The sequence below is a fragment of the Saccopteryx leptura genome, chromosome 11 (genome assembly GCF_036850995.1).
Source record: "Saccopteryx leptura isolate mSacLep1 chromosome 11, mSacLep1_pri_phased_curated, whole genome shotgun sequence".
Classification (NCBI taxonomy): Eukaryota; Metazoa; Chordata; class Mammalia; order Chiroptera; family Emballonuridae; genus Saccopteryx; species Saccopteryx leptura.
In genome coordinates, this window is record NC_089513.1 from 64,510,088 (window position 1) to 64,537,582 (window position 27,495).

The window sequence follows — 27,495 nt, forward strand, 5'->3', positions numbered from 1 at the left end:
GAGTTTTTTGATAACTGTTTCAATCTCATTTGTTGTAATTGGTCTGTTTAGGTTTTCTGATTCTTCAGATTGATTTTTGGAAGATTATATGTTTTAAGAAATTTGTCCATTTTATCTAGGTTGTCTAATTTTTTTGGCATATAGTTCTTTATAGTATCTTCTTACAATATTTTGTATTTTTGTTGTGTCAGTTGTTATTTCTTCATTCTCATTTTTAATTTTATTTATTTGAGTTCTCTCTCTTTTTTTCTTGGTGAGTCTGGTTCATCAGTCTTGTTTACCCTTTCAATGAACCAGCTTTTGGTTTCATTGATCCTCTGTATTGTTTCTTTAGCCTCTATGTCATTTATTTCCACTCTGATCTTTATTATTTCCTTCCTTCTACTACCTTTGGACTTTACTTGCTGTTCCTTTTCTAGTTCTTTTGATGCAGGGTTAAGTTGTTTATTTGAGCTTTTTCTAGTTTCTTAAGGTATGCCTGTAGTGCTATGAACTTCTCTCTCAGAACTGTTTTTGCTGTGTAGCATAAATTTTGAGTTGTTGTATGCTCATCATCATTCATTTCTAGGAGTTTTTAAATTTATTCTTTGAGCTCATTGTTAACCTACTCGTTATTTAATAACATGCTATTTAGTTCCCATGTGTTTGAGTATTTTTTAGTTTTTCTGTTGTGTTGATTTCTAGTTTCATGCCATTGTGATCAGAGAAAGTGCTTGATATGATTTCTCTTCTTAAATTTGTTGAGACCAGTTTTGTGCCCTAACATGTGGTCTATCCTAGAGAATGTAGCATGAGCACTTGAAAAGAATGTATATTTTGTTGCTTTAGGGTGAAAGTTTCTGAATATATTTATTAAATCCAGTTGATCTAGTGTGTCCTTTAAGTCTGTTGTTAATTTTCTCTCTTGAGGATCTATCTAGTGATATTAGTGGGGTATTGAAATCCCCTACTATTATAGTATTGCTGTTGATCTCGCCCTTTATATCCATCAAATTCTGCTTTATATATTCAGGTGCTCCTATATTAGGTGTGTAGATATTTATAATGGTAATATCTTCCTGTTGAATTGCTCCTTTTATCATTATGTAGTGACCTTCTTTATCTCTTACTATAGCCTTTGTTTTAAAGTCCATTTTGTCTGATTAAGTATTGCTACCCCAGCTTTTTTTATTTCCATTTGCATGAAATATTTTTTCCATTGTTTTACCTTCAGTCTATGTATATTTTTTGTTTTGAGGTGTGTCTCTTGTAGACAGCATATGTACGGGTCCTGTTTTCTTATCCATGCCGCTACCCTATGTTTTTTGATTGAATCATTTAATCCATTTACATTTAAGGTTATTATTGATATGTAATTGTTTATTGCCATTTTATTCTTTAAAGCTATATTCCTCTTTTACTATATTCTTTTCCTTTTTTGTTCTGTTTACAACAGGCCCCTTAACATTTCCTGCAGCATTGGTTTGGTTGTAATGAATTTCTTGAGGTTTTTTTTTTTCTTTATCTGGGACACTTTTTATTTCTCCATCAATTTTAAATGATAGCCTTGCTGGATAAAGAAGTCTTGGTTGTAGGCTCTTGTTCTGCATTACTTAGAATATTTCTTGCCATTCCCTTCTGGCCTCAAGTGTTTCTATTGAGAAGTCAGATGTCATCCTTATGGGTGCTCCTTTGTAGGTGATAGCCTGTTTTTCTCTAGCAGCTTTTAATATTTTCTCTTTATCTCTTAGCTTTGGTATTTTAATTATGATGTGTCTTGGTGTAGATTTCTTTGGATTTCTCTTTAATGGAGTCCTCTGTGCTTCTTGAACTTGTGTGACTTTTTCCTGCATCAATTTAGGGAAGTCTTCAGTATGATTTCATTGAACAAGGTCTCTATCCCTTGTTCTTTCTCTTCTTCTTCAGGAACCCCTATGATGCAGATGTTGTTTCTCTTTAGGTTGTCACAGAGCTCTTTTAGTTTCCTCAGATTTTTTAAGCCTCTCTTCTTTTTGCTGCTCCACTTCTGTATTTTTGTTTATCTTGTCTTCTATATCGCTGATTTGATCCTCTGCTTCATCCAGCCTGCTTTTTTTTTCAGCCTGCTTTTAATTGCTTCTAGTGTAGTCTTCATTTCTGATATTGTATTTGTTATTTCTGACTGGTTCTTCTTTATTATTTCAGTGTCCTTTTTTTTTTTTTTTTTTGTATTTTTCTGAAGCTGGAAACGGGGAGGCAGTCAGACAGACTCCCACATGCACCCGACCGGGATCCACCTGGCACACCCACTAGAGGGCGATGCTCTGCCCATCGGTGCATCACTCTGTCATGACCAGAGCCATTCTAGTGCCTGGGGCAGAGGCCAAGGAGCCATCCCCAGTGCCCGGGCCATCTTTTGCTCCAATGGAGCCTCGGCTGTGGGAGGGGAAGAGAGAGACAGAGAGGAAGGAGAGGGGGAGAGATGGAGAACCAGATGGGTGCCTCTCCTGTGTGCCCTGGCTGGGAATCGAACCCGGGACTTCCACACGCCAGGCCGATGCTCTACCGCTGAGCCAACCGGCCAAGGCTTCAGTGTCCTTTTTGATGCTTGTTATTTCTTTATTTATGTGCTCATTTTTTCCATCCATTGTTGTTCTAAAATCTTTCAGCATTTAATAATCATTATTTTAAACTCTGCATCCAGTAGTTTGCTTATTTCCATCTCAATTCATTTTCTGGGGGTTTCTTTTGTTGATTTATTTGGGTTGTACTTCTCTGTCTTCCCATTTTGTCTGTATACCCTCCTCATTTGGGTGTATTTTTTGCAGAGCTGGCTAATCTGGTGTTGGTGTTGTCTGCCTCCAATTTTCAGTTGTGTTATTTCTAGGTCTTCTTGGGGTTGGCATCAGCTGTTGTTTGTAATCTGCTGTCCTGGTTTTTGTTTTAGGATAATGCTCTCCTGATAGAAAAAGTTAGAAAATAGTCCTTATATTTTTATTTTCTGCAACAGATTGTAGAGAATTTGTCTAATTGTTTCCTTAAATGTTTGTTGGAGCTTACCAGTGAACCCTGGTCCTTTCTGTTTGAGGATGGTATTATTGATTCAGTGTCTTTAACAAACATAGACTAATTTAGATTGTGTTTCTCCTTGGGTGAGTGTTGCTGAATTTTGTCTTTCAAGGAATTGTTTCATTTCATCTAACATCAAATTTCTGGGTGTAAAGTTATTTATAATATTCTTTCATTATTATTTTAATGACCATGAAATCAATAGTGATAGCCTTTCTTTCATTTTTGATATTAGTAATTTATGTCTTGTCACAATGGCAATCCAAGTCATGAGACAAGTGCTGGTGCAAAGAGAAAGATATTTGCTCAAGAGCTGGAAGCCTGAGAAGATGGGACATTTCAGAAACCCATCTTAACATCTCAGTGTAGGCAGAGGTTTTTATAAGGAAAGCAAGGGAAAACAGAACAAAGAAATCAAGGGGAGGAGGCTGAAAAGTTTTTTATGTTCAGGCCAGCACACTCTGTTCAGATAATGGGTTGAAGGTCAGTGTATCTCCTGGAGCTGAAAGTCTGAAGGTTGGAGTCTGCTTCTTATGTTCACACTGGAACTGAAACTGCTGATTCCTGCAAAGTGTACTTTAAAAATTGTTTTATTTTTTTAACATGCAAGCACTAGTTTTGAGAGAAAAGATTAGGTTAAAGTAACAAGCTGAGGTTGACACCTACTTCACAGGTACGTTTATATAAATTCTGTTCTATAGTTAGATTAATATAAGTAGTATAGCATATTCATTTTCTGTTACAGTTCTCCACTGTCAATTTTCTTTTCATATTCATGCAATTAGAGGTGTCTTCCTAAACTATTGGGGGAATGAAAGATTTAATTCTGTTGTAAAGCAGACTTTTGTGAGTTAAAAGCAGAGACAGTCTGACAGGTGGTGATGCAATGGATGGAATATTGACCTGGAACATTAAGGTCCCAGGTTTGAAACTGCAATGTCACCAGCTCAAATGTGGGGTTGTTGTTTTGAGTGGAAGATAATTGACATCATCTGAAGGTCACTGGCCTGAGCCCCAAAGGTTTCTGGCTTGAGCCCCAAAGGTCACTGGCTTGAAGCTCAGGGTTGCTGGCTTAAGAAATTAGTGGGTGCTCACTGGCTTGGCTTGAGCCTCCCAGTCAAGGCATGTGCAAGAAACAATCAATAAACAACTAAGGTGAAGCAACTATAAATTTATGCTTCTCACTCTCTTCTTTCTCTCTCTCTGTCTCTATCTCCCTTTCTCAAAAATCAATTACAAAAAGAAAAGCAGATACATTTCTTAGAGGTGCCTGTTAGGCAAATACAATTTTCCAACGCAGGAAAAACAAGCTATAAAAACTTTAAAACAATAAAGATAAGCATCACAAAGAAAAGAATAGTTTAACCTGATTTTAAAATTTCTCTTAACATGGAGTCCTTGTGGTATCCATGAAAATAGACTTGCAAATCAATTTTTACTTTCCTGAAAGAGAGGAATGTGGTGGCCCAAGGTCTGTTGCAGCCAGGTAGCTTTTGTCTAATTTTTGCAACACTTGTTTTTACCTGAGATAAACATGCAACAGGGGGAGTTGATGGTCACCCACACACACCCCTGTTTTGCTAACATGTAGACAAATTTGCTAAAGAAGCTATTTCTGTGACAGATGTATGAAGACATTATCTGTCCAGGTGTAGCATGTAGAATAGATAGGAAAATGTAAAAAATATTTTGTCACTTAGGCATGGAAGAGTTCTGTCTTTTGAAGAGATACTCTAGTCTAGATCTTCAGGAGTACATGTCCATTTCTCTGGAGTAGAGTCAGAGCCCTCTTCAGGTGGGGCTCTTTTTACTTGAATATAATAAACCCAGAGCTTTATTCCTGCAAGTTTCAAAGACATGTGTGTGTCATCAACAGATCATTAAGAGGCTGATCCATTGCTCAGCTCTTCTGCTCCTTAATTTCTTTAAGTTTTTATTTAGCAGGATTCTGTCTCCTCGTTAAAATGGGTACAATGGCTCATCAGTTGGGTAGGAGGACCTAGAGAGAGCAAACTTATGCAAGGCTGTTAGTGTTTGTCCTAAATGTTGTACATATTTTTAAAATTTTATCTCATGTTCTAACTCTAGGGAGCATTTGTTTCATCTCAAATGTGTTTACTGGCATAATTTTGCTAAGGTTTTTCTTTTTCATTTTTTTCTCAGTTAGATTCCCTTTATTCCGAGGTACTTTTTCCTCTCATGTTCTTTTTTTAAAAATTAATTTTAATGGGGTGACATTAATCTATCAGCGTACATAAGTTCAGAGAAAACATCTCCAGTTTATTTTGACATTTGATTATGCTGCATACCCATCACCCAAAGTCATATAGTCTTCTGTCACCTTCTATTTGGTTTTCTTTGTGCCCCTCCCTTCCCTTCACCCCTTCTTTCCCCTCCCCACCCCCGGTAACCACCACATTCTTGTCCATGTCCCTGAGTCTTATTTTTATGTCCCACCTATGTATGGTATCATATAGTTCTTAGTTTTTTCCTGATTTACTTATTTCACTCAGTATAATGTTATCAAGGTCCATCCATGTTGTTGTAAATGATCCAATGTCATCATTTCTTATGGCTGAGTAGTATTCCATGGTATATATGAACCACATCTTCTTTATCCAATCATCTACTGCAGGACTTTTTGGTTGTTTTCATGTCTTGGCCACTGTGAAAAATGCTGCAATGAACATGGGGCTGCCTGTGTCTTTATGTACCAGGGTTTTTGAGTCATGGGGGTATATTCCCAGTAGAAGGATTGCTGGGTCATATGGTAGTTCTATTTTTAATTTTTTGAGGAACCAACATACTTTCTTTCATAGTGGTTGTACTACTTTACATTCCCACCAACAGTGAATGAGGGTTCCTTTTTCTCCACAGCCTCTCCAACACTTGTTATTACCTGTCTTGTTGATAATAGCTAATCTAACAGGTGTGAGGTGGTATCTCATTGTAGTTTTGATTTGCATTTCTCTAATAGCTAATGAAGATGAGCATCTTTTCATATATCTATTGACCATTTGTATTTCTTCCTGGGAAAAGTGTCTGTTCATTTCCTCTTTCCATTTTTTTATTGGACTGTTTGCTTGTTTGTTGTTGAGTTTTATGAGTTCTTTGTATATTTTGGATATTAGGCCCTTATCTATGCTGTTTTTTTAAAAATATTATCTCCCATTTAGTTGGCTGTCTGTTTGTTTTGTTGTCAGTATCTTTTGCTGTGCAAAAGCTTCTTGGTCTGATGTAGTCCCATTCATTTATCTTTGCCTTCACTTCCCTTGCCTTTGGAGTCAAATTCATAAAGTGCCCTTTGTAACCAAGGTCCATGAGTTTAGTACCTATGTTTTCCTCTATGTAATTTATTGTTTCAGGTCTTATATTTAGGTCTTTGATCCATTTTGAATTAATTTTAGTACAAGGGGACAAACTGTAGTCGAGTTTCATTCTTTTGCATGTAGTTTTCCAGTTTTCCCAGCACCATTTTTTGAAGAGGCTTTCTTTTCTTCACTGTGTGTTGTTGGACCCTTTATCAAAAATTATTTCACCATATACCTGTGGTTTTATTTCTGGACTTTCTATTATGTTTCATTGGTCTGAGTGTCTATTTTTCTGCCAATACCATGCTTTTTTGATTATCGTGGCTCTATAATATAATTTAAAGTCAGGTATTGTAATGCCCCCAGCTGTGTTCTTTTTCCTTAGGATTGCTCTGGCTATTCGGGGTTTTTTATACTTCCATATAAACCTGATTATTTTTTGTTCCATTTCTTTAAAAAATGACATTGGAATTTTGATGGGAATTGTATTAAATTTGTATATCACTTTGGGTAATATAGTCATTTTGACTATATTTATTCCTATCCAAGACCAAGAAATATTTTTCCATTTTATTATATGTTTTTTGATTTCCCTTAACAATGTTTTGTAAGTTTCATTATATAGGTCCTTTACATTTTTTGTTATGTTCATTCCTAGGTATTTTATTTATTTTTTTGTTGCAACCATGAAGAGGATTGGTTTTGAGCTCATTTTCTGATGTTTTATTGTCAGTATATAGGAAGGCAATGGACTTTTATATATTAATTTTGAATCCTGTGACCTTACTGTATTGGTTTATTGTTTCTAGTAGTCTTTTGGGGTTTTCATTAAAGTCTTTGGGGTTTTCAATGTACAGGATCATATTATCTGCAAAAGTGAAACCTTTACTTCTTCTTTCCCAATATGAATGCCTTTTATTTCTTTCTCTTGTCTGATTGCTCTGGCTAGAACTTCAATAAGAGTGGAGTTGAGTGTTCAATAAGAGTGGAGAGAGTGAACAACCTTGTCTTTTTCCTGATTTTAGAGGAAAAGTCCTCAGTTTTATGTCATTTAATATGATGTTAGCTGATAGTTTATCATAGATGGCCTTTATTATGTTGAGATATTTTCCTTCTATACCTATTTTTAAGTGTTTTAAACATAAAATGATGTGTTTTATTGAATGCCTTTTCTGCATTTATTGAAAAGATCATATGGATTTTGTTCTTTGTTTTGTTGATATGGTGTATTCGTTAACTGTTTTATGTGTGTTGAACCATCCTTGTGATTCTGGGATGAATCCCACTTGATCATTATGAATTATTTTTTAATGTGTTGTTGTATTTGATTTGCTAGTATTTTGTTTAGTATTTTAGCATCTGTATTCATTAAAGATATTGGTCTGTAGTTTTCTTTTTTTGTGTTGTCCTTGCCAGGTTTTGGTATGAGGGTTATGTTGACCTCCTCATAAAATGTCTTCAATTTTTTGGAACACTTTTGAGTAGAATAGGAATCAAGTCTTCTTTGAATGTTTGATAGAATTCAATAGTATAGCTGCCTGGCCGTGGACTTTTATTTGAGGGAGGTTTTTAATAGTTGTTTCTATTTCCTCCCTGCTTATGGGTCTTTTTAGGCTTTCTGCTTCTTCATGACTCAGTCTAAGAAGATTGTACTGTTCTAGGAATTTATCCATTTTTTTCTATATTGTTAAATTTGATGGCATATAGTTTTTCATAGTATTTTACAATAATTCTTTGTATATCTATGATATCTGTGGTGATTTTTCCTCTTTTATTTTGGATTTTGTTTATATGAGTCCTTCCTCTTTTTTCCTTGGTGAGTCTTGCCAAGGGTTTGTCAATTTTGTTGATCTTTTCAAAAAACCAGTTCCTATTTTATTAATTTTTTCTATAGTTTTTCTGTTCTCTATTTTGTTTATTTATGCTCTGATATTTATTGTTTCCTTTCTTCTGCTGTTTTGGGTTGTCTTTGTTCTTCTTTTTCTAGTTCCTTAAGATGTGAAGTTAATGGTTTACTTGGGCTCTCTCTTATTTGTTCATATAGACCTGTAGTGATATAAACTTCCCTCTTATTACTGCTTTTGCTGCATCCCAGAGATTCTGATATGTTGTATTGTTATTTTCGTTTGCCTGTATGTATCTTTTGATCTCTGTGCTTATTTCTTCTTTGACCCACTCATTTTTTAAAAGTATGTTGTTTAATTTCCACATTTTTGTGGGTTTGTTTACCTTTTTTGCAGTTGAATTTTAGTTTCAAGGCTTTATAATCAGAAAATATGCTTGGTATAATTTCAATCTTTCTGAATTTGTTGATGTTATTTTTGTGGCCCAACATATGGTCAATTCTTGAGAATGTTTCATGTACACTAGAAAAAAATGTATACTCTGGCACTTTGGGATGAAATGTCCTATAGATGTCTATCATATACAATTGTTCTAGTGTTTCATTTAAGGCCAATAATTCTTTATTGATTTTCTGTTTGGATGAACAATCTAGAGCCATCAGCGGTGTATTGAGGTCTCCAAGTATAATTGTATTTTTATTGGTTTTTGGTTTTAGGTCAGTCAGTAGCTGTCTTATATATTTTGGTGCTCCTTGGTTTGGTGCGTATATATTAAGAAGTGTTATGTATTCTTGATTCAATGTCCCCTTTATCATTATGAAATGACCATTTTTGTCTCTGATTACCTTTGCTGTCTTGTAGCCAGCATTGTTAGATATGAGTATTGCTACACTTGCTTTTTTTTGGACGTTATTTTCTTGGAGTATGTATTGTTATCCAACCTTTCACTTTGAATTTGTTTTTATCCTTGTAACTTAGATGTGTATCTTGTAGGCAGCATACAGTTGGATTTTTAAAAATTCACTCTGCTACTCTGTGTCTTTTTATTGGTGAGTTCAATCCATTTATGTTTAGTGTAATTATTGACATTTGAGGGTTTCCTGTTGCCATTTTATATATTGCTTTCTGATAGTTTTGTATCTTGTTTGGTTCTTCTCTTTTATTTTTCTATCATTTGTTTTTGTTTGGTTGTATTCCATACTTCTTTTCTCTGTTACATCTTTTTTCCAGCCATGTACTTCTGTGTTGGTGTTTTCAGGGGTGGTTACCATTAAGTAATGGAAAGCATACATATCATGTTTATTGTAGTACATTATCTCATGAGTGCTTCTGCACTCCATCCTCCTTTACTACTGTTAATCTTTGTCCTCTCCCCTTTTTTGTTTCTTTGTCACAGATTAATCTTGTTTTTATTATGATCTTGATGGATCTTTTACTTGTAGTTTTGTTTTGTTTTGTTCTTTGTGTCTGGTTGGAAAACCCCCATTAGTATTTCCTGAAGTGGCGGTTTTCTGGTGATAAATTTGCTCATTCTGTATCTGTGAATGTTTTTATTTCTTCTTTATATTTGAAGGTAGCTTTGATGGGTATAGTATTCTTGGCTGGAAGTTCCTCTCTTTCAGAACTTTAAATATTGGGACCCACTCTCTTCTAGCTTGTAGAGTTTCTGCTGGAAAATCTGTTGATAATCTAATTGGCTTTCCTTTATATGTTGTATTCTTCTTTTCCCTTGCTGCCTTGAGAATTTTTTCTTTGTAATTGGTTTGTGCCAATTTCATTATGATGTGCCTTGGAGTAAGGTTTTTTTTCAATTTTAATGGGTGACATTGACAAATCAGGGTATATATGTTCAGAGAGAACATCCCCAGGTTATTTTGACATTTGATTATGCTGCATTCCCATCACCCAAAGTCAAATTGTCTTCCATCACCTTCTAATTGATTTTCTTTGTGCCCCTCCCCTTCCCCAACTCCCTCCCTCTCCTCACCCTGTAACCACCACATTCTTGTCCATGTCTCTGAGTCTCATTTTTATGTCCCACCTATGTATGTAATCATATAGTTATTAGTTTTTTTCTGATTTACTTATTTCACTCAGTATAATGTTATCAAGGTCCATCCATGTTGTTGTAAATGATCTGATGTCATCATTTCTTATGACTGAGTAGTATTTTATAGTATATATGTACCAAAGTTTTTTAATCCACTCATCCACTGACAGACACTTGGGCTGTTTCCAGATCTTTGCTATTGTGAACAATGCTGCCATAAACATGAAGGTGCATTTTTTCTTTTGAAACAGTGCTATGGTGTTCTTGGGGTATATTCCTAAAAGTGGGATAGTGGGTCAAAAGGCAGCTCAATTTTTAATTTTTTAAGGAATCTCCATACTGTTTTCCACGGTGGCTGTACCAGTCTGCATTCCTACCAGCAGTACAGGAGGGTTCCCTTTTCTCCACATCCTTGCCAACACTTGTTCTGTGTTGTTTTGTTGATGAGTGCCATTCTGACTGGTGTGAGGTGATATCTCATTGTGGTTTTAATTTGCATTTCTCTAATGATTAGTGATGTTGAGCATTTTTTCATATGCCTATTGGCCATCTGTATGTCCTCTTTGGAGAAATGTCTATTCATTTCTTTCACCCATTTTTTGATTGGATTGTTTGTCTTCCTGGTATTGAGTTCTACAAGTTCTTTATAAAATTTGGTTATTAACCCCTTATCAGATGTAGAGTAGGTTTTTTAGAATTAAGATAACTCAGTGTTCTGTTTGCTTCTCAAATTCAAGGCTTTAGTTCTTTCTACAGATTTCGGAAGTTCTCATCTATTATTTGTTTGAATATGTTCTCCATTCCATTTTCTATCTCTTCTCCTTCTGATATATCCATTATTCTTATGTTGCTCTTTCTGATGGAGTCAGACAATTCCTGTAGGGTTATCTCTTTTTTTTTTTAATTTGTGAGTCTCTCTCCTCTTCTCTCTGTAGTACCTCTAGTTGCCTGTCTTTTACGTCACTAATTCTCTCCTCTATCTGGCCTGTTCTATTGGCTAAGCTTGTTACCTCATTTTTCAGTTCATGAATTGAGTTTTTCATCTCTGTTTGATTTATTTTCATAGTTTCAATTTCCTTGGTGAAGTATTCCTTCTGTTCATTGAGTTGTTTTTTGAGCTTCCTAAATTGCCTTTCTGTGCTTTCTTGTATATTCCTGGGTATTTTTAGGACTTCAATTTTAAATTCTTTGTCATTTAACTCTAAGGTTTCTAAGCTATTGAAATTTTTTTCTATAGATTTTTTCTCACCGACCTGAACTAGATCACTGTCTTTCGTATCTATGATATTAGATTTCTTTTTCTTTAATGGAATTTGAGAGTGGTATTGTTAATAACATTAATAAGAGTTGACAAAAAAATTTTTTTGAGGAAACGCAGTGAAAAACTGAAAATTCTATTGTGCTAAGTGGAACGAAAATAAGTAGAATGGAGGGCCTGGGCTGGGGGGGTGACAAAGAGGCAAAAAATGAGGTAAAACCCACAAAATGCCACAAGGAAAAAATTTGGATCAAGAATGAAATAATTTGTTTGTAAATGATGGTTGAATGAGAGAAATAGTGTAAGAAAAAAAAAGAAAAGAAAAAACATACAGTGAAAAATGAAAATTCTATTGTATTAAGTGGCAAAAAAAACTATAGAATGGAGAGCTGGAGTTGGGGGAAATGCTAAAGAGATAAAAAGCAAAGTAAAAAGCACATAAAATGCCACAAAGAAAAAATTTGAATCCAGAATAAAATAATTTGTTTGTGGGTGAGATTCAAATGAGAGAAAAAGTGAAAGAGAAAAGAAGAAACAAAAAGAGAAAGAGAGAAAAAAAATTGAGTTAAGTTTTTTGGAATGTAACATTCATAGAAAAAAAAAAGAATGGAAAATGTAACACCTATGGGTGATAACGTTTAAAATGAAAAGAAGGCCCTGGCCGGTTGGCTCAGCGGTAGAGCGTCGGCCTAGCGTGCGGAGGACCCGGGTTCGATTCCCGGCCAGGGCACATAGGAGAAGCGCCCATTTGCTTCTCCACCCCTCCGCCGCGCTTTCCTCTCTGTCTCTCTCTTCCCCTCCCGCAGCCAAGGCTCCATTGGAGCAAAGATGGCCCGGGCGCTGGGCATGGCTCTGTGGCCTCTGTCTCAGGCGCTAGAGTGGCTCTGGTCGCAATATGGCGACACCCAGGATGGGCAGAGCATCGCCCCCTGGGGGGCAGAGCACCGCCCCTGGTGGGCGTGCCGGGTGGATCCCGGTCGGGCGCATGCGGGAGTCTGTCTGACTGTCTATCCCCGTTTCCAGCTTCAGAAAAATGAAAAAAATAAATAAATAAATAAATAAAATAAAATGAAAAGAAAAAAATAAAATGGAAAGAGGATAAAATGACCAAGGTGGAAGGAAAAAAAAGGATTAAAAATACAAGAAAAAATGGAAAAAGTTATAAAGACTGTGGATTTTTTTTCTGGTTTTGAGAAGTTATCGTCTTCCTTTTTCTTACTTCTCTCTCTTTTTGGCCAGTGGCACTTTACCCCAGGTTCTGTCCCTGTGGCACTCTTAGGCAGAGATTTGCTGTTGTGTCACTATGGTGATGACATAAACTAGGCCTTAGTCCCGTTGGTAGGCATGGCTTGTTAGCGTTTGCAGGCTCTGACAATGGGATAGTCCATTTTCCCAGAGCCTCTCTCCAAATCTCTCCTTCCTGAACCAGCAGCCTGGGACTCAGCTGTGAAGTTGCCCCAGCCACTGCCTGGAGAGCAAGAGGCTCTAAGAGCTTCTAAATCCCCCCTGTGTCCCCACTCAATGCAGGGTTCTGGGTAAGGTGTTGTCAGCCAGAGCCGCCAGCATAATAAGGCAGGGCTGGGAGCCAATTGCCTTTCAGGTATCTTTTTGTGAGCCTCCAGGCATGCCTCAGCACTCCGCAGATCTGCTCTCTACAGGCGGTCTGAAGCTGCCTGTGTGCCCTTCCCCCCACCAATTCCTCAGTTCTCTTCCCCAGGAGTGTGCTTTGTTAGCCTGTATGGCTGGCAGAGGTGCTGTGCCCAGACAGGTCCAAGTGTAGGGAAGCTGGTTTTCATGCACTTCCTGCACACTATTGTTTGGGACGCCGGGATTATTCAGAAAGTCTCATAGCCCACAGAGAAGGTCACTACTGACAGTCTCGGACCAAGCCCCTCTGTCTGGGAACGCGGGCACCCATGCCCAAAGCACCAGGTGGATTCACTCGCACATTGCCCGTGCTCCCTGACAAGGGATACTGGAAGTAAACAAGGCAACTGCTCTCCCACCTCTGCCAGTGTCTGCCGCTGTCGTTAGCTCCACTTGGCTGAGCCATGGACACGCTCTCTCCTTGGCTTGAATGTCTCTGCCCTAGCCCAGCTTTTTCCACGCCCTTAGCTCTCACTTTCTCTCAGTTCCATGTGAAAGCAGCCCTTGCTCAGGTCACTGAGGAAAGCGGAATACTCCATTCTCTGTCTTATTTCCTTCAGAGTGGGTTATATATTCAGCCACCTTTTTGCCCAATCGTACCTTTGTTTGATGTATGTGTATTTCAGATGCTCCTGAGATTGTTTTTCTGTCTCTAGTTGTTGAATTTGTTGAAGTTTCAGGGAGAGGTATTAGGAGCACTCCTCACAGCGCCATTTCCCTCGCCAAGGTTTTTTTCAATGTATGGTTTATCTTTTCAGTTTTTCAGTCAGTTGAGGTCTACATGATGCATGTAGTTTCCATGGGATCCACAGTGCTTTGCTTATATTCTGATGTAAATGAAGATCCATTGTCACTCTGAATCCTATCAGGAAGTCTAAACCTAGGAATATTTGTTTTGATTAAAATTTTGCTACTTCATTGCTTTTTTATGTTCTGGTGTGGTATGATTCTATCCATCCAGAAGAGGTATTTACAAAAACTAGTAGGAACTTGAAGTTTGTCCTAGGTATTTGGGAAAAATCAATTTGCCAGCCCTCAAAGAGACATATTCCTTTATATTGTAACTTTTTTTCTGTTATCTTGTGTTAAGTCTTGGGGTTATTTTGGCACATAAATGACATCCCTAGGTTATCCTCTGACTTGTTCTTTGTAGGTTTGGCCCCTTTAAGTGAGGGCAAACTAAATCAGCCAGTGCAACCCTTCCATAGTGTGTTCCCTCATGCTTCCTCACTGGGTATACTAGAGCCTCTGGGAGCAAAATCATGCCATAGGCATTAATTTTTCATACAGAACTAGAGTTAGTATTAGTAAATCCCCACTCATGGGCTCATTCTTCATCCCATTTGGCATAATGGGGTTTAAACTCTGACAGGTCCAAGCTGGGTATTGAAGCCGCAGTTAACGAAGTCTCTCAGGCGGCTTGTTTCGCTGCCCCATCAGCTACTTGATTCCCTTCAGCTATTTGGGAATTATCTTTCTGATGTCATGAACAAAGCATAATAGCAACTTGGGCTGGCAGGTTCACTGCTTCAGGTAAGTTCAGAAGTTCTGTTCGGTGCTTAATGTCCTTATTTCCTGAGATTAAGAGGCCCCTTTCTTTCCATATTGCGTCGTGGATGTGTACTATCAAAAAATAAAGCATATTTAGCGTCAGGATAGATGTTTGCTTGGCTGCCTTGAGACAGTGTTAATGCTCTGGTGAGAGCACTGAGGCAGCCTTCTAGGCCATGGAAGCTGCAGACTGGGCATGTGCCTCTGTTGCCTTGTAGATGGTCACTACAACATCCCCAGCTCTTCCTTTCCCATTTTCCATGAGGCTGCTTCTGTCAGTGTGCCACTCCCGGTCCAAGTCTACCAGCTGCTGGTCTGACAGGTCTGGTTGGCTGGAGTAAATCTGGTCAGTAATTTCTAAACAGTTATGTTGGAGGTCTATTACCTTACTCAGTAGTGTAGCTAGGTTTAAGATAGTTGTAGTTTGTAAGGGAACATTTGGGTTATCTAGCAAGATGGCCTGGTATTTGCCCATCAACCCTGGTGCTAGCCCAGGGGTTGGGAAGCTATGGCTCACGAGCCAGATGTGGCTCTTTTGATGGCTGCATCTGGCTCGCAGACAAATCTTTAATAAAAATAATAATAACGTTAAAAATATAAAACATTAAAAATATATATAAAACATTCTCCTGTATTACAATCCATTCATTTCCTACTGCTCATGTTCATGGTTGCAGGTGGCTGGAGCCAATCACAGCTGTCCTCCAGGACAACACCAAATTTTTATTGGATAATGCCTAACGTACACTGGTTGTTGTATGGCTCTCATGGAATTACATTTTAAAATATGTGGCGTTCATGGCTCTCTCAGCCAAAAAATTTCCCGACCCCTGTGCTAGCCCATATTTACCTTTTTGTTCCAACAGGGTTAGAAATTGATGTAGTACAAATACTGTGATAGATTGTCCCAGAGTGGATTTCTCTACTTCCCAAAGAACATCACAGGTTGCTGCTATAGCTCAAAGGCAGGGGGCCATTGCTTGGTGGTATTTAAGACTGAATAAGTAGCTACTGTGTCTACAAAAAAGTCAGTTTGTTCCCCACTGTATATTGTACCTGGGGCTCCTGTGGGGAAATAGTGATGGGCTGGGAGATGTCTCGAGGAGTCCCTGGGCCTCCTTATGCATCATCCAACTCACTGCCCTGTTCTACCTTCAACCTAAGAGCGCCCACTGTACAACTTTGATAGTGCTTCGGTGTGCCAGCACTGCATTGTTTGTGTCCTCATTCAGCTCTACAAGGGGGACCACACCAACAGGGCTAGGAGTTCCATTAGGATTGTCCTGGTGAAGCTGGTGAGCTCTTTATTAGTTTTCTTTATAACGAATCTTCTCTTATCAGCTATTCGAAAGATATTGAGAAGGGCCTGTACATCTGCTCAATTTGGGTGACGAGTGGCAAAAATTCTGAGGGTTCTCCTGGTAAGAGGCATTAGAGTGCTTTCAACTAAGCAAATCTGAGGTGGGATATGAAGTGTGTGCTCAATAGTAGCCAGCAGACTGACCTTGCTAGTTTGTTCCACTACAGGGAATTGTGTTAGAGCGTATTGCCCACCTCTGGTCAGGGGCACTCCCTGGCCAATTGGGTGCCTTGTCTTTGAGGTGCAGACTGTTTATCATATAGAGGTGGGGCCACTGCCCCTCTTGGCCCTGGCTCAGAGGTGTCTGTTAATGGGGGAGGTGGTGGTGGTGGGAGAAAGCCTCCCGCTGGCAGCCCTGGTACCCTGGACACAGGGCATTCAGGAGACTGGTTTTTCATTTTTAAAAAATAAACACTTCTGTAGCTTACACAAACCTTTTAGTCTCTTTTTTCTTAACTTATTCAGAAATAATCAACTTTAGGACAACCCATTTTCTTAAAAACATGTTGCCATAATATACCTTTTATTACCAAAACCATATATTTTTTCCAATTTAATTAAATTTTTAATTCTGACAAACCTTAATTTTTAGTGGCAACTAGAAGTAAGTAATTAGCATTCTTTAGATTGATACTTTTATGAACACATTTCATAACTTCTAGAAATAAGGTTCTTTCATTAGCAAACACATATTTTCAAGAGATATCACAGAGATAATATGAGCCTTTTTTTGTAAACCCAGGCAAAGCAAACATATATATGTATAGTTTATGTTAGTAACACTAAAAGACATCAAAATTAAACCTGTTTTAATATCAAACTTTTCCCCAGACCACATGATCCTCAAAAGCATATTTGGGGCAATTTTATTTTTTACTATCCACGTAAACCACATTGCTAATAATTGTAGAGAAGGCAAGATTTTTCATTTGTCCTTGACAACTTTTAAGGAGGCTGGAAAGGAGTGTGGAGAGATGTCAGGCTCGGGCAACTTCAGCCCCTTGATTTTTCAAAAATGGCACTTTCTTCTCTCACATTGAGGTGGGGCAGGGGCCTCTGCTGTTCCCAGAGCCTGAACAGAGTTTGAAGTAGTATTAATTTCCCCACTGTTTCTGAGACCACAACAACCCCAAGACTTCCAAGAGGAGGATTTATGGTGTGTAAAAGACTCATTTCCTCCTTTTTTTCTTCTTTCTGAGTTTTATTGTCTGGGAGGGGAGTGAGACCTTTTTCCTCACACTGAAATATCTATTTAAATTTTTTCTGAATAGAATTCTATTATGTAACAACATGAAAGCTGTACATAAGAGATCTTACACTATTTACCAGACCTTTGGCAAAGCAATTCTAATTGCAGTATGCTATAGTAGTTTAGAGAACCATTCAAGGGCCATCTCTCCTCAGAACCTAAAGTATACATTGGCCAAGTAGTATTACAATAGAAAATCGTTTTCTTCTTCACCATTGGGTCATAACTAATTAATTGTAGAGCTGTCTGCCAAAATTTGAACTAATGGAATTTTTTCTGGGATAGAGGTGACACATTCCATTTTACTCTGTTGTTACAGTTTTTCAAGTAGTTATTAGAATAAACTTCAAAAAACAATAATAATTTCCTACAGTGCACAGAATCACAAGCATTAGACCAATTCTTTAAGAGGTACAGAATAAGCTAAGAGCAGCTGGAACCCAAATTTTCATTTTAGACAGACAGATGAGAGATCTCAAACCAGATCCTCTGAAAGGAGGGGTCTTAGAATCTGATCTCATACCAACCGGTACTGCAAATAACCTTTACAAGGTCCAGATGACACAAAGCCCAAATGGCAAAGACAGAGGATTCCCAGTGTGCACAAAATAGCAAGAATTTTAGACAGTCAGACAGATGAGAGCTCTCAAACCAACTCCTCCTGTGGAGAAGTTGGGGTGAAAGTTGTAGAGCCTTATTCTTTGCCAGAACAGTACCACAGGTGACTTGTAGCTGAGTCCAGACTGAAAAGCCCAGATGGCTTGATAGAGAGCTCCCGGTGTGCACACCCATTCAGCTTAACCAGCGCAATCCGTCAATGCCCAGAGGCCCATTTCCTTTCACCAGCTAAGCATTTCAAGTGGCTGATGCCTTGAGAGAGAGAGAGTCCCCAAGATAATGAACTGTAAGCAGCTGCTGGGAAGTCACTGCCACCCCTGCCACAGGGTCAGCCTGCCACAAGCCGCTGAGACCCCAGCTTCGGCTCTCCAGGATTTACCAGTATTCATGTTTCTCCTGGCTAGCTTGCTAATAAGTATTACCAAAGTCAGGTCCTGTTGCGTGTCGCAATGAAAGCCAAACTTGTGAGACAAGTGCTGGTGCAAAAGGAAAGAGGTTTATTCAAGAGCTGGCAGCCTGAGAAGATGAAGAACTCCTATCCCAGAGTCCATTGGTGCGGTCTGTCCGCAGGCCTGCCACTGCCGCCTTGGGCATTCAGGCACGGGTGTTGCTGGTGCCAGCCTGGCTGCGGTAGCTGTGGCTTCTGCCTCACCTCCATGGGTGGGACTGCAGTGCATGCCTGGTCTGCAAGTCCTGGCCGGCCCCCTGCCTCTTCCCAACCCCTGCAGGGGGGACTCCATTCACTCTTCTGGGCTGCAAGCCTTGGCGGACCCCTGGCCTCCGCCTCAACCCCGTGGGTAGGACTGCTTTCACCAGATGGGCCACAAGCCTGGACCAGTTCTCTGGCCTCCAGCCTGCCCCCATGGGTGGGACTGCGCTCACGTGTACCACCTGCCCTTTTGTGAACACTCAGCAGTGTGGGGGTGGTGTTGTGGCTCAGACCCTAGCACTCAATACTGTATCCCTGACGGGCTTCCTGCTTCTAAGTGACTCTGCTCTGACTGTATAGCAGGAGAGCTTCTGTTTGGTTGGTGATCTGCTTCCCTTTGCTGGTATTGCTGGTTCCAGGGAAAACATTCACTTTAAATTTGGATAGTGACTCAGCCCAGGGGTTAGGGTGACTGTCCCTCAAAGTGTTTCTCCCTGTGCCTCCTAAATTACACTCTCTTCCTGCTACTCTGGTCCTCTCAGCTCTCCCCGTCCCCTGGAGCCCCGGGTGAGTGGTTGTGAAAAAGGTTTTCTGTGCAGTCCTTTTAAGACGAATCCTAGGTCTGAGAAATCTGTCTCTTTCTTGCAAACAGTATCCTGACTTGTTTCGCAGCTAAATACTGTCTGTACACCTCTTCTAGGCTCCGGGGCTGCAGGCTGGGGCTTGGGTCCTGGGGCCCAGGACCCTCCCCTCTTCAGTATAACCCCACCACCATGCAGGTTCCTCCAGGCCGCCCCTCGCTCCTGGGAGCTGGGCAGCCCTCTCTGCATTTCCGCTTTTCTTACCAGTCTCAGTGTGACTTCTTCGGTGATCTTTGGTTATAGATTCCTCTTGGTTTAGCCCAAAGTTGTTTTTTCCAGATGATTGTTCTTCAAATTAAGTTGTAATCCACTTTGGTTCTGGGAGGTGGAAGTTGGAGCATCTGCCTACTCCATCGCCATCTTGCCGCCTGTCTGTTGGCTTCTTTTTGTATTTGAAATTTCCCATTTGCCTGTCTGTGGATGCAGTTTCTATTTTTATAATGCAACCGTGTTGATTGATATTAAAGCCTCCATAGATTACATTTTTTCCAGCCAATGAAGTTTCATATTATGCTTATTTTATTCTATTAAAGAACTCTTTTTCATAGTGAGGTAAGCCTGCCACATTAGGAAAAGAGCAAGCTTTCCATTGGTATAGCCACCTGCATTCTGCAGTTCCTACTCAACTATCTCTGATTGAAGCAGCAAAAAAGACTATAAAGATGTATTGTAAGTAGATTCCTTTTCACCTTCTCTTTTCCACCCCTATCCACCATTACCACCAGCTTTTACCCTTCCGATAACAGACCACCCAACACTGAGATGCCAGTGCTTTTCACTGGGTGTTGAATTTCCCTTCTTCAGATAAGTTGATGCATCACTTTCATTATAGGACATTCTTACTGGCAAGCTCTATTACAGTTCCTTACTGACCCCTTCCCCCTCAGTGTGTTTCTATACCTGAAACTAAGCATCATTATTTATTATCCTATCAGACTGCTATTTTTCCTATGAAAGCATTAGGAAGAAATCAAAATATTGTTTTTTCTCATATTTCTACCTACAGTGAGAAGATGAGAGCTAGACTAAGATCTTATATCTGTCCCAGTTCACTAATCTATATTACATACCATATCCCCTACAAACACTTAAATTTGTGATCTTTGCACTCAGGAGACCCCATTTCTCAGGTACAATAAATACTGATTTGTGCTGTAACTCTCAGAAGGCATACTCTTTGCCTTAATTTTTTAGGCATGTCCTACATCCCCACATTCAGATCTCTGCCACCCAGGGATGCTGGCAGGACACTACTAGAGTGAATTCCTAGCAGGAGGATGAAGCTTATGGCTGGAGCTTAGTATGTACTTTCACCTACCCTCTTCTCCCTCCAAATTTCTCACCCACATCTGGCTTCAAAAGCACCAACACACAGTATCTTCTTTCTTCTTTAGTTAATTGTACAGAAGTGTGTGATGAAGACCAAGTTTAGTAGGGCATAATGCTTGGAGCCCATGGAAACAGATGCTGACTTTCACATAAAATTAATGGTCACACTGTTAAAGCTTTTAAAAATACATTATTTCAGAGTTTCTTTTTCATTTATATAGTCAACGAATAAACATAAAAAACTAGCAGTCATATATTCATTTTAACATATATTAGAATGACTAACAGTTCAATCCAGAATTTAAAGATGTTCAAAATTTATACACACACACACACACACATACACACACACACACATACAGAGAGAGATAGAGAGAGGGAGTGAGAGAAGTCCTAGGCAGACCAAAACACTCACTTAAAACAACTAGAAGTTGGATAAATTTATATCTATATCTATATCTATTATATGTACTTATAATGTATTCATTTAAAAGCACCAGAGAACTTCAGAAGCAATAAGAACTAGAGGGAATAAAGTTCTAGTGAAAGAACTTTCAGAGATGAAGCAAAGATATATAGATTTTTCCCCCTATAGATACTTGCTAATATGTGTGGTGGATAAAGTACGGGATTCTTGGTTTGATTCAGTCAAGTCTACCACTGAGGACAGAGAAACTGTAGGCATTTTATTGATCACACAAAAATGAAGTGACAAAATTGCTGTCTTAAGGGAGCTTACACACATGACTATTTTTTTGTTGTTGTTGAATTCCAAAGCTGCAAAAGATGGAAGACTAAGAGTTAAGGCCCTCTGAGAGGGATATCACAAATTCCCACAGTCTCTCAGTGCTAAGGAGACAATAACTTTCCCAGGTCTAAGTCTGGGAGGACCAAGCCCTAGGAAAAGGGGTAAACCAAAAGGAGTCTAAATTTTACTAAAACTGCAACAAAACATCAAAACTAACCATAATGTACTGAGCCATAATTAGATTAATATAATTGGCTCTGGCTGGTTGGCTCAGTGGTAAACCATTGCCCTGATGTGATGTTCTGGGTTCAATTCTCTGTCTCGATACACAGGAGAAGTGACAATCTTTTTCTCCAACCCCCTTCTCTCTCTCTCTCTCTCTCTCTCTCTCTCTCTGTCTTCCCCTCCTACAGCCATGGCTCAATTGGAGTGTGTTGTCCCTGGGTGCTGAGGATGGCTCCATGGCCTCTGCCTCAGGCTCTAAGAAGAGCTTGGTTACTAAGCAACAGAGTAACACCCAAGATGGGCAGAGCATCACCCCCTAGTGGGTTTGCTGGGTAGATCCCAGTCTGGGTGCATGCAAGAGTCTGTTTCTCATTGAATAAAAAAAGAAAGATTAACATAATTGCCAACCTCAACACCACATCTACTTAACAGAGGAAAGGCTGAACTTTCTCTGGTAGAATATAATATTATGAGAAGTATGTACTTTTAACACACAATGCTTGTAGTTAACAGAGAAATTTTAAGATATTTAGAGATAAGACTATATAAACAATAAAGAAAGAAACAGACAATACAGACTCACAGATTATCTAGATACTTAAGTTAGCAGACTAAGATGTTAAAATAACCCAAAATAGTACACTCAAAAAAATAGAGAAAATATGGAGCATTTCCAAGATATTTAAAATTTAAAAATAAGGAAGAATCAAATATACACTGCAACTAAAAAAACATTCTCCAAAATCAAGAACTCAGTTGGATGGATTTGTCAAGAAGCTGGATACATCAGAAGACAGTATTAGTGAACTGTAAGAGGGGCCAATAAAAAGTAATCAGCTATAGCACAGAAAGAAACAAGAGAAAAAAAAAGAACATAAAACATATATTGTTACACTTAAATCAAATAAAATGTATGTAATTGAAACTTCAGAAGAGGATTAGAGAGAATGAGATAGATAACAAATTTAAGGACAGAAGCTTTTTAAGACTAAAGAACTGATAAGTAAAATTAGCCACAGATTCAAGAAATTCAGTAAACCTAAGCAGGATAAATTCAAAGAAAACCACACCTAAACAAACCACACTAAGACCTAAAAAGGACATTTATTACAAGAGAGAAAATTACAGACTAAGCTCTCATAAAACTAGAAATGTAAGTGAATTTCCTCAAATGATAAAGAAGAAAAACCTACTGCTAACATCATCCTTCATGGTGAGAGACTGGAAGCTTTCCCCTAAGACCAGGAGTTGACAATGAGGCCCATTTTCACCATTGCTATTTGATTTTGTACTGGTAGTTCTAATCAGAGTAATTAAGCATAAAAAAGTAATAAAAGGTGCCCAAATCGGAAAGGAAGAAGTGAAAGAATCATTATTTACAGATGAAATGATCTTGTAGATAGATAGTTCCCCCAAATCCAAAAGGAATCTGAGCTAGTATATAAATTCAGCAAAGTTTTGGGGTATAAACTCAACATGCAAAAAATCACTTGAGTTTCTATACAGTTTCAGTGAACAATCAAAAAAGGTAATTTTAGAAGCAACTACATTTCAAATAGCATCTAAAGAAATACCTAGGAATTATCTAAGGTAGTAAAAGACTTGTGCAGTAAAAACTATTTAGACATTGTTGAATGAAATTAAAGATATTGGCTCTGGCCAGTTGGCTCAGTGGTAGAGCATCACCACTGAGCATGTCCTGAATTCGATCTCAGTCAGGGCACACAGGAGAAGTGATCATCTGCTTCTCTACCCTTCCCCCTCCCTTCTCTTTCTCTTTCTCTCTCTCTTCTCTTTCTGCAGACATGGCTCATTGGCTCAAGCGAATTGGCCTTGGGCACTGAGGATGGCCTCTGCCTCAGGTGCTAAAAAAATGGCTTGGTTGCTGAGCAATGGAAAAACAGCCCCAGATAGAGCATCAACCCCCCTACTGGGCTTGTGGTAGATCCTAGTCGGGGTGCTTGCAGGAGTCTTTTTCTCTGCCTCCCCCCTCTCACTAAAAAAGGAAGAAAAAAAGGAAGAAAGAAAGAAGAAAGGAAGGAAGGAAGGAAGGAAGGAAGGAAGGAAGGAAGGAAGGAAGGAAGGAAGGAAGGAAGGAAGGAAGGAAAGAAAGAAAGAAAGAAAGAAAGAAAGAAAGAAAGAAAGAAAGAAAGAAAGAAAGAAAGAAAGAAAGAAAGAAAGAAAGAAGGAAAGAAAGAAAAGAAGAAAGAAATATTAGAGATCTAAATGAATAAAAGACATGTAGTGTCCATGTATAGTAAGGAATAATATTGTTGTAGTATGTTGTCAGTACTACACCAAATGATTAATAGATTGAACACAATCCTTATCAAATTCCAAGAGCCTTTTTGCCCCCCAGGAATGTAAGAGGTAATCCTAAAATTTATTGGAAAGGATCTCAAATAGCCCAATCAATCTTGAAAAAGAAAAGCAAATTTTTAGGACTCACTATCTGATTTCAAAACTTACTACAAAGTTAACAATAATCCAAATGGTGAGGTATTAGTATAAGAATAGACATATGGCCTAATGGAATAAAATTGCAAGTCCATAAATAAAGTCATACATCTGTAGCCAGTTGATACTTGACGAATTCACTACATAATGAAAAAATAGTATCTTCAATAAATGTTGCTGGAGCAATTAGGTCTCTACATGCAAATAAATTAAGTATTCCCCTAACACACAGAATATATAAAAATTAACTCAAGACTGGTCAACAACCTAAATATCAAGGCTAAAACCATAAAACTCTTAAAAGAAAAGGTAGGGGTAAATAATTATAATCTTGTATTTGGCAATAGAATTTTAGATATACACAAAAACAGGAACAAAAAAAAGAAAAACAGATAACTTGGACTTTATCAAAATTAAAATCTTTTGTGCATTGAAGAATGTACACATATCATATTCAGAATGTAAGGGACTAAATATTTAAAAGTCATACTTCTGATAACGTTTTAAGATTCATAATTAATAAAGAACTCCCACAGTACACCAACGAAAAGATAACCTGATTTAAAAAATAAGTATACATCTACCAGTGGAATTGCTGAATAATATGATAATATGGTTATTGTATGTTTAGCTTGTTGAGAAACTGTTTTCCACGGTGACTGTACCATTGTATATCCCTGCCAGCAATGTATAAGGGTTCCAGTTTTTCTATATCTTTGTCAACAATTATTTTTTTTTATTTTAAAATTATAGCTGACCGACCTACTAGGTGTGAAGTGGTATCTCATTGTGGTTTGTTTACATTTCTCTATTGACTAGTAAGGTTAAATATCTTTTCATATGCTCAATTGCCATATGTATATCTTCTTTGGAGAAATGTCTATTGTCTTTTCCAATTTTTAATGTTTCAGAAAAAGGGATTCAAACAGATGCTTGTATACCAATGTTTATTGTAACATTATTCACAATAGCCATAATATAGAAACAGCCCATGTGTATATTAACAAATGAATGGATTTATGGATGTAAACACACATGAAGAGAAAGAGAGAAATGTGTGTGTGTGAGTATATATATAAAGTTTCTTTTTAAAAAGAAATAAAGTTTGATATATGTTACAACATTTGAAACTTGAAAATATTTTGCTAAGTGAAAAAAGCCAGAATCAAAAGAACACATGCTGTATGATTTCACTTACATGTGACACCAAAAATAGACAAATTTATACACAGAAAGTAGGTGAAAAGTTACCAGGAGTTGTTGGTGGTGGTGGAGAGTGGGAACTTATTGCTTAATTGGTACAGAGATTCTGTTTGGGGTGATGAAATTGTTTTGGAAATAGTTGTAATGCTTACATAACACATGTAAATAATGCTAATGAGCTATATACTTAGAAATGGTTAAAATGGCAAGTTTTATGTTATATAACTTTTACCACTATAACAACTTAAAACAAAACACATAGTAACACATATAGTAAAAACCTATAGTAAACACAAAGATAAACAAACTAACCAATGGAACAGAATGCAGGTTTGAACATAGATGTACAGATTTTACAGATACATGCTTCTTTTCAATGGAGAAAGGAAGGTCTTTTCATTAAGAGGTGCTGAGTTAATTTGATACCCATATGGACAAATATTTCTGGACTTCTATATCACACTTTACACAAAATCAATTCCTGGGATTGCACATTTAAATATGAAAAGCAAGGCTGAAGCTACACCCTTGACACTCTCCTGAGTCTTTGGTGCTTTTACCTCACAGAAGACTCAGTTGAAACTATGGAAGGGCAGACCTCATCTCTGGATCTCAGAGGCCACACCCACCAGAATCCTGGGGCCCCACCTTACAGAGGTCTGTGAAAAAACTCTGGACAGACTGAAACCTGGGGCTGAGGGGTGGAGCCATACCCACCACCATTCCCAATCCCTGAATTGCTGCAGGCTCTAGACTCTAGAGACCAACAAGCAGCCAGCAGATTGAGGCTGCAGAGGGAAGGACTCAGGGAACCTTGGACTTTTAAGCGGACTTTCCCCCAGGCCTCATGTGGGTAAAAGCCAGCCTTGGTACCTGACTGGTATTTCCATGTGTACCTGGGCCCAGCAGAGGCAGCCACAAACTCTGGATTGCTTGTAGCTCCAAGAAGGTTGCTGAGGGACAGTCATGGGCAGTGTATCCCACTGGTCTATGCCAATTTTCTGCCAGGGAGGTACAGGGCTGGCACATCCAGTGGCCAACTGCAGAGAGCATCAGTTCAGGACCTAAAACCCTTGCTAGAGTGGTATCCTAATGAAAAGCTCCTCACACCTGGCCCAGCTGAGGTGAGTTCTGCTCTCTGTGATCAACACCTACACAGTGGCTCATGTATGTTGGATAGGGTGGAGCTACACAGTCAGCTAGCCTGGGTGCTGGGTATACTACCCTTCTGAGATAGACTGCAAAGGGGAAAAGGAGAGAGGCTTGGAGCATGGACATTCAAAATCTGAGTTCCTGTGAGCCTACTGTTGGATCTGGTCAAGGGGCATAGCCACTTTCTGGAGGGCACAGACAGACCCAGGAAAAGACTCTCTCAATCTTCCTCCCTGAGAGCAGGGTCTCATCAGCTGTAAGAATTTTTGCAAAGGGGACTGTTGGCCCCACTCGATCTGAACCTGCTTTTACCTTGGGAGAAATAAAATTTGAGTATCCTGCTATGGCTGAGGGATTAGGCTCTGGAGTAGTGGCCACAGTTTCTATACTGAACTACTGCCCAAGAGACCCTTGAGTAGGGGGTCCCAACAACGTTGTATTTCCAAATTCAGCTTCCCTAACCCAATAAGCTTGCAACTTGTAGAGGGATTGGTTGGGTGAAGCCAGTCAGGGCCCACACTACAGTCTTTCTACAGAAGACTCTGGGAAGAGCTGCAAGAGGAAGTGGAGCAGCTGAAAAGTGGAGGTAAATCTTATGGAGACTGGAGCTTTTACTGAGCTGCTGTCAGCTCTAAGCAGGAGGAAGTTGGCCTTTCCCACACTACCTGGGCATAAAAAATTCAGACACAAACAGCAAAAAGAGCAGTAGCTGCAGACAACTAGCTCATAGCAGATTCCAAACAAGAGCTGACGCCAACCTAAGAAGATCTAGAACCAACACAACTGCTAGCTGGTGGAAAACAGCACCAACCCTAGACTCAGCTAACTACACAAGCAGCACATGCAAAGGAGGAGCCTATAAATGGACAAAATGGGTAGACAAAGAAAAGTGACTCAAATGAGTCAACAAGAGAAATCCCCAGAAAAAGAATTGAATGAGATGGAAGAAACCAAAATACCAGATGCAGAGTTTAAAACAATGATTTTTTAGGATGCTTAAGGATCTAAGAAAAACAATGGATGAACACAATGAGCACCTAAATAAAGAGATAGCAAGCATCAAAAAGAACACGGAAATCATAAAAAAGAACCAGTCAGAAATGACAAATACAATATCAGAAATGAAAACTGCACTAGAAGGAATTAACAGTAGTCTGGATGAAACAAAGAATTGAA

The 27,495-nt window shown here is 38.7% G+C and overlaps 1 protein-coding gene across 1 annotated transcript in view; it reads left to right on the forward strand.

The window, feature by feature from the left end:
- The window catches only part of ALDH1L1 (aldehyde dehydrogenase 1 family member L1), an 87,173-nt gene that overhangs the window by 500 nt on the left and 59,178 nt on the right, over nucleotides 1-27,495 (forward strand). The window lies entirely within an intron of this gene.